General features: G+C 31.9%; 1 pseudogene; it reads right to left on the minus strand.

Annotated features, from left to right (window-relative positions):
* Nucleotides 1-3803: 3803 nt before the first annotated feature.
* Nucleotides 3804-7930, minus strand: LOC123212593 (annotated as a pseudogene).
* Nucleotides 7931-8325: the final 395 nt, after the last annotated feature.

Here is an 8325-nt window from a genome sequence, read left to right on the forward strand (position 1 = left end):
AATATTTTATTATTAAAAATAAAAAATTACCATAAAAATAAATTACTTAAAAAATTACTAAATACAAATTTACTATTATGTTTAATGAAATTGGTGTGTTTAAATAATTATTATATTTAGTTAGAAGTAATAAAAAAATATTAATATATTATTTTATTTATTATGTGAAAGATTAATTAATATAAAAATATTTTTTATATTACTTATTATTTTAATTAAAAATTAAAAGTATTTTTATTCTAAAAATTTAATAAGTAAAAATAAAATAGTAATAAAAAATAAGATAACAATAGTAATATTTTAATACATTAAATTATGGTAATAATCAGATTATCTTTCATATTACTTATGACATTACCATTAATAATAAAATATTCTCAAAATTTTTAAGGATTTATAGAGTAATAAACGATAACTCTGACCAAACATCCCATTAGGTTAATTTTGTGTATTTTAGTTATTTCAATTTTTTTTATTTTCCCTTGTAATCGTCTTCATCATTAGTTTTTCGATTTATAATGTCTTACCTTTAATATGACATATTTCAACCGTAAATAAAAAAACAACTAGTATCTTTCATTACAAGAAATTCAATTATAAAAACTTGAAAAGGAAGATCATTGAAAATCTCCTACGACCAAACAAAATTTATAAAAAAAATTTTCTTTATTTAAGTGTGTTGATTAGATATAGAGAGCAAAATCTCCATGGTTGTTGACCCATAGCGAGCTTGAGATGAAATCTATTTCTAATTATAGGACATGGATAATAATTTTAGTAGACTTTTAGTAATGAAAGACCAGACCTATATGGCCCATCATTATCTAAATTTGGTGAATCATATTAAGATATGACCTTTTCTGATGGACCCTGTTGGGCGGCTGTTTGTTGCCCTTTTGTTTCCTCTATTATTGGCAAGTTAATTAAAGTGTTTGGTGACTTAGATGGTACTTATGACTGCTAAAATCTCACTGCTTGCTGTTGGTAGAACACAGTGGTCAAAAATGCGATTTGTTACAGGAATCAAAATTGGCTTCTGCGGAATTGTCTTTACGTACAGCAGAATTCATGCAATTGTCCAAATAAATTTGAACAAGTCCACCAATTAAAAAGAAAGAAGCGATAACGGGTTTAATCACGAGGCATGAATAAGAGTGGTAGGTAAAATGTCCTTCAATTATAAGATTATGCTTCCTAACATTATTTGTTTTGTCAAATCGGATTTTGAAATGCTGGACTAAATTGCACATCCTCTAAATCAATTTGCATAACCTAAATCTTCTGTGCATGGAATTTTGTTCCATTAATCCAAATCTTTTCAGTTTTCAATAAGATCAGTTAAGCAAAAATCAGACATTCAAAAAGCAATTTAGACTTTTAAAATTTAAAATATATCAAGGTGATAAGAACTTTGCCGTGTAGTTTAAGTGGTAAAGACGTAGAATGTTAAACCATTGATTATGGACTCAAATCCTTTAATCATATTTCAAAATCAAACTTCTGATGTAATGGGTATAAATTTGACGTAAATAAGATTTTTTGATTGTTTTCGGCTATCGATATCAAATTTATAAAAATTAAAGCCATATATATAGTCAGCCTCTTCGGAGTATATTGAGCCCAGTGGATAGGTGATGACTAATCTCGAACAATAGTTGAAACTTTGTTAAAATATCCCAAAACTAATGTCATTTAATTAATTTTTTTAAATTTTATTTTAGACGAATATTCTATCAAATGAAAAAGTGATGAAACGCCAAGAAAATGTCAAAACTGATGGATCGATCAATTTAAAATTAGCTGTCCCTAAATACTGGGAACAGCGCAAAGGTTTGATTAGAAAAATTTTACAAAAGCAGTAGAGAATATTGAATTGTGTGTGTCTTTTTCTAGTGAAGAATCTCTCCCCGTCTCCACCCATGATGATGCTTCTACATTATACTTTCAAGTATGCATTAATAAAATATGCATATGCGTCATCCTTCTATTGCTTCAAATTCTTATAACTATAATTTTTGCTAACCACAAAAAAATAAAATGCGTGTAGCTTTCGGTATAGCTAGACTTGAAACTATTATTGTCTTTTTATTAAATAAATTAATCTGCTAAATCTTTAGAATGGCATGGTTAAGTTGAAATGAGCCCCCGTTTCACTCACGTAACCTCAAATATTTTTCAATTTACAATGTGTTGGTTTGCAGAAAGCACAAGTCCTAGATACTTAATTAACTTCTTCTGCCACAAGATTTCTTCAATTTTATTCACTAGATTTTGAGGAAGAGTGATCCAACTAATGCAAACTGGATTTGCCTGTATTGATTTATGAATAATATTATATACATAAATAATAAGATATCATCATATGATTGAATATGGTTTTATCTTTAAATCAAAATCGTATAATCTTATAGTAATATTTTATTATTTATGTATATTATTTGTATACATTGTTTTATTGTGATTTATAATGTTGGGTTTAGTTAATTGGCACATTAACACCACAAGGAAATCCTAATATGGCAAAAAACACTCTAGTGCAAAATTATATTACTAATATTACAATAGAGTACTCTCATTGGAATACAACATGTTGGTTGTGTCCTTGGCAACGCTTGAAATAAAGAAAGAACATGAACTAGTTTATGAAGACACTTGAATTTTGGAGAATAAACTGAAAATCTTATTGAAGCATGACAAAAATGCATTACCACGTTTTGAATTTATGGAGTTGCCACATAAAACTTTCTTAAAAAATGTACCAACTACCTGCATGAAATCCTAGCAAAACAGTGTAAAAGGGATATTTATTATTGATTTGGTTTAGCCCAAAATAAAATAAACAGAAAGCACAATGACACTTAAAGCAGAATTTTACGAATAAAATTATATACCAAGACATTGGGTTATAGAGAGCACAATGATGCATATTACAACGTGCCAATGTTCTTAAAGCAGCCTTACTCCATCGTCATAGCAGTTGCGCCAGTGTACTCTATACGATGGCATTGCTGCATCTCTGAACTAGTGTATATTGACACAATGACACTTACTATTGGAGCAATATATAAAGTATTAGAGTTTACTAATAGAATACATAAACGAATATTCATCAAACATATACATCTCTTCAATAATCCGACTTTATAAACGTCATTTTAAAGTAGGAGTCTATTAATAGAAAAGAAAGTGAATTTTATATGTGACATATATGGATTTAAAATAGGAAGAGGATCATGCTTAACTTATTAGCTTAATTATGAGATTCTCACCATGGAAGTGCTTTCATTGGGGTTGTTGAACTTCTCATTAGACCTTTTTCTTTACAGCTTAGTCAATGATGGGGCTGTCATCATGCAAGTGCTTTTTATTCTACTTGTTTCCCTGAGCATTCGGATTGTTGCATCTCTAGACAAATTCACTTTTGAGGGAGGAAGCAAGGCCAGCTTGTTTCAGATTTAGGGGGCTTAGTTTATGCCTCCAATCAGATTCCAAAACCAATTAAAACCCTTACAAGTCAAACTAAAAAGTCCGACTTTGCCTTTGTTTCTCCTGTAGCAATCTTTCTTAGAGTTCTTTTAGAAATACGTATGCAGAGACCCGTCTAAAATACCCAGGCCCACAAAGAGGAAAAATCCTTAGGCCCATATTCATATCTGACGAATCTCCAAATTCAACTAAAAAAAATTCCTTATGAGGAGGGTATCTCATTCAGCATTTTCAATTTCCTTTTTACATTTTATTGATATTATCATTACAACTCAAATAATTTGATTAATTAATTTTGAGAATAATGTAATACAGATTCAGTTTACTCTCTGAAAAAGCACTTTGTGTATGTGAAAGATGATTGTCTGAGTATCAGAATTAGCAGTGTAGTAAAAAGTCCTTGTCACTGTCAAAAATGTCTGCTTAACATTAGAGTGAATGCCGTTATCTGAAGCATCTTGAAGAACTAATTGCACAAGTTCTAGGAAAGTTGTGATGCCATCACAATTAGAGTTCATGCTACGACAGTCATGTACCTGAAACAAAATTAAAATATCATTACTACCCAACTTGATGTTGATACCCCTTATAATAACACATAGTTTTCACTTAAAAAAAAAAAAAAGAAGAATGCAAGATAATCATTGAAGAGATGAGGAAATAGGTTTTATTGATGTGTCTTAGATCGACCTTCTGCTTCTGGTAATAACCAAGTTTGTTGCAAATTCTGTCGGTGAAGTCTGAGAGGCGCTTATACTGAGGATGATGCAATAGCTCATCTGAGAACCAATGGCCAGCAATTAGATTTATTGTGTATACAAGTAACTCTGGTCTCCTTCATGTCTATCTCCTTCCTCTTGCCACTTCATCAGACATTTTTCCCACTGAAAATATATCCCGAGATAAGAAACAGAGAAGTTTCCACACAGGAATTAGTTTCGGGGTAGTGGGCAGTCTATTTTTTTGGCTTTGGCAGTTGAATAAAATTTTGTTCGTTGAAAAATAATCGGTCCATGTCATATAGAAATTAATAATTCAGTCCAACTGAGTATTTTGAATGACTTACAGCCTGATGTAAATGTTGGCTCATGTCTCGACCTTGTGCAGCCAGTGCGTTCAGTGAAAGGTGGTTCAGCCTCCCAAGCAAGATCCCAGTTAATCCTTGTTCTATTTTGTCTGATCCCAACCTCCTGTATGCCACAAAACACATTTTAAGTATCATTCAACGACGCCTTTCTCTTCTTCATTCATTGAATCTTGCAATTATTGATCATATCATTCGATATTGATGAACGGTAACATTAATTCCGATGATTACTTACAGATGGAATAAGCTGTCGATAGCCCTTCCATTTTTATAATTGCTTCTGCTAATACAGTTTCTAAATTCATCAATGAAGGCTCTCCTCTGCTCTCTGGAATGTTTTGTTTTGTGAAAATGTGAAGTTATTGTCTCCAACAAGACTGAAGTTTTAGCCCCGGCAATTCTTTCTGGCTCATATATACTGCCGGATGATAGAAAGTAAGCCAAGAGAAGGGCTCTTTTGCCTATTCCGAAATTTTCAAGCTTACATTCAGTGTACCACCTGTGTATCTTTCCATTTAATTTCTTCAGAATAACATGATTTCAGTTGTTAAAAGAAAATATTATCAGAAGAATACCTTTGCATATTGTGCCATTCAGTCTGATGCAAAGTTTGACACTTGTTGTAGTCCATCTTCGCAAGCTCAAGATAGACTTTAGTGTTTACATTCAGCATCCTGTACAACATTTTGCCTATCCAAATGTCATCCTCTCCACCATATTGATCTATGTACAGTCTGGTCTCGAGTCTAGGCAAGCTTGCGTACCATGGAACCTCCAATGCAAAGCTCACCTCACCGGGCAAGTCCTTAGCTATATGCCATTTATCTAGAAGCTTATTAGCCGCTTGTTTTTCTCTTAAATATTTGCCTGAAAATTTCTTAGCATTCTCAAGGATCCTCTCTCCAGGGAATAGCACCTGAGATGCCCGATGTGAGTTGAATATAACAGTAACGCCCTCGGTAGATTCTACGGGAAAGCAAAAGAACGCACCATCCTTCTCAAAATGCTCGAAAACATCTGTTAAGTGCAAAAACAGTAAGATCGCCATCATTAATGCAAAACAATAACTTACTAAATTCAGAGATTCTTTTATTTAATTTCCGAAACTTACCAGCCGAAACCTCGTAACCATGCAATCTGAGTTGTCTAAATCCCATGGCTGTATCGTCAAGACCAGGAATCCTGCCATTTCTTTGAAAGGGAATCCCCTCTTCAGTCACATATCCGAAATTTAATCAATCAGTTAGTGCCCTTTAGCACGAGGAAACTACTTTTCATATATAATATGATGTACCTGTAAACATAATCCATACATTCTTTAATTTCTGGTTGAAAATATCTTGAAATTCCGAGGCGCTGCAAGCGATCGACAACCCAATACGTTCGTACACGTCAACTGGGTATAAGTTAGGCACTAAATTAGAGTAGATGGATAAAAATCAATTAGAAACCGGTAGTAATAGAGATGTCTAGTCAATTTTACAAAATAAGTTTATATATATACCTCCGGCCTTAAATTTTTGGACAACTTAAGTTAAAATTTTGAAGCATTTTTCATCTTTAGTTTGCATGAAGGCATAGGCAGTGGAGGCTAAAGAGGATAAGAATAAACCATCTTGAAATTGCAATTTTAGAAGCTTTTCCCAGTTCAGGTCTTGCATTCCTTCCAGGCTACCAAGTAATGTTGTTGAAACACTGTGCAATTTGTCCTTTGGTATCCTATTTCACCTGTGCGTCGTTAATGAAATGAATAAAATTATATATATAAATAAACGTATGATTAAGTCATATATTTTATTAAGTTTTTATAATTTATTTATGTATGTAGCATTATTAATGGAATGTAAATGTTTTATTCCAACCTAATGTTAAATAACAAGCCTTTAGATGAGTAGAAAATTAACATTAACAAACAAAATTCTAGACGGAATTTATAATTTCAAAAGGCCAATAATTATACATGACACGGATTTTCAACTTACGTTTATTTTATTTTTCGCTTGTGGGATTGCTTAGTATTAGGGTTCACTTAGTTATCTAACAAGTAACATATGCTATGCTTGAGTTGAAGGACTAATGGAAGTTTTCTAACATTTGTTATGCTCGAGTTGAAGAACAGAAAGAAGAGAAGAATGAGATTAATGACATTACGAGTTTGCTAACAGACTTAAATGAAAGAAGCATTTCATTATATCCTTAAGTGTTGTCTTTTTTTTTTTTTATAAAATAATTCTCATTCTCCGAAGACTAAAATGGATTAAAAAAGGAAGTAGAAGGTTTACTCAGCTACAACTACAGTTGAAGAAGAAGACCCAAGCTGGATCCAATTGCTCAGAGTTGGACATTTTGTGTTAGTTTGTGTCATAAATGAGTGGCTGTGATAATGTAAGTCAAGGATTGCCAACTCCGACATCCATTTGTATATGATCAATTTGTAATCTTATTGTTCTCTATTAATGAAAGTCTTATTAATCTTATTGTTCTCTATTAATGTGTCATAAATGATTTTGCTTTATCTAATTCACAGTTTTAACAATGTTGAACAAAATACTGTTGAAAATACTTGAAATGATCAACGTCAGAGAGATTGTACCTTGAGAGCTTGAAATTTCTCTTCGCATATATATCTTGCAAGGCAGGAGAATGATCAGGTACTTAAATTTCTAAACTGCGAGCTTTATCTAGAAGTGTGGGGAAAATAATTTCCAAGCCGCAAGGCATGTGTTCATAACTCTCATCTTCAAGCTTGGATATATTTTCTTTGAAAAATGACAACCCTAGAGCCACAACAAAAGGTTGACATGAATCACGTTATATATGTTACTCTTTTAAAACAAAGATCTTTTGGTCTTTTAAAATATATGTATTGGCTTCTTTTACCGAAGCTACCTTTTTCACAGCTATCCTGATGGATATTCCATCTCTTTAGTGCTACAACACAAGCTAAGGTGTTCAATAAGCGATCATAAGCTGAAAATATTTTATCTTCACCCCATGAACCGTCTGGGAGTTGGTTGTCGGCAATCCATCGAAGGGCTGATGGGAATTGAGGCGCACCACTGCCTTGAATATCTTCAATTAGGGCAACCCATGCAGTGTCATATGCCGATATGCCTATTCCTCCATCGTGTAGGGAACCCAACATGGATCGTAGAGTATGGACGTGTTCTTGGATCTCGTTTGGTATAGAAGCCTTGGGAAACAAAACAAAATCAATTAATATTATACTAATACTGTTCTCATCCTAATAATTAATAGAACAAAAATAGAACTTTGGTTCGGGCTCAAATAATTAACCTTGACAGCTTCCTCTTCGAGATTTGCCTCCGTAATCTCAATGTCCTGATTCTTAATCATAGGTGGTGTGGTATGTTGTAACACGTCTATGTGATTTATAATGAGTATCAAATTGAATATTAATAATGATATGTTATTATATGATTTGATAATACTTTATCTTTAATTCAAAATTATCTAATCACAAAATAACACATCATTATTAATACGTAATTTAGTATGCATTTTAGTTATATATAATTTTATTGTTTTATTAAATAGATAATAAAATTAACTGTGCAATCTAAAAAATATTGTACTAAAATTTTGATTATAAACTCCAAATTGATATAAATATTTTTTGTATTTATTTAATTTAGGAAGGTTAATATATGTACGTTGTACACTTTAGGGTTATTACATTCTCATTTTTTTCAATTCAATAATATTCTATTGTTCTGGAGCCTACTCATACA

The sequence above is a fragment of the Mangifera indica genome, chromosome 3, assembly GCF_011075055.1.
Source record: "Mangifera indica cultivar Alphonso chromosome 3, CATAS_Mindica_2.1, whole genome shotgun sequence".
Taxonomy (NCBI): domain Eukaryota; kingdom Viridiplantae; phylum Streptophyta; class Magnoliopsida; order Sapindales; family Anacardiaceae; genus Mangifera; species Mangifera indica.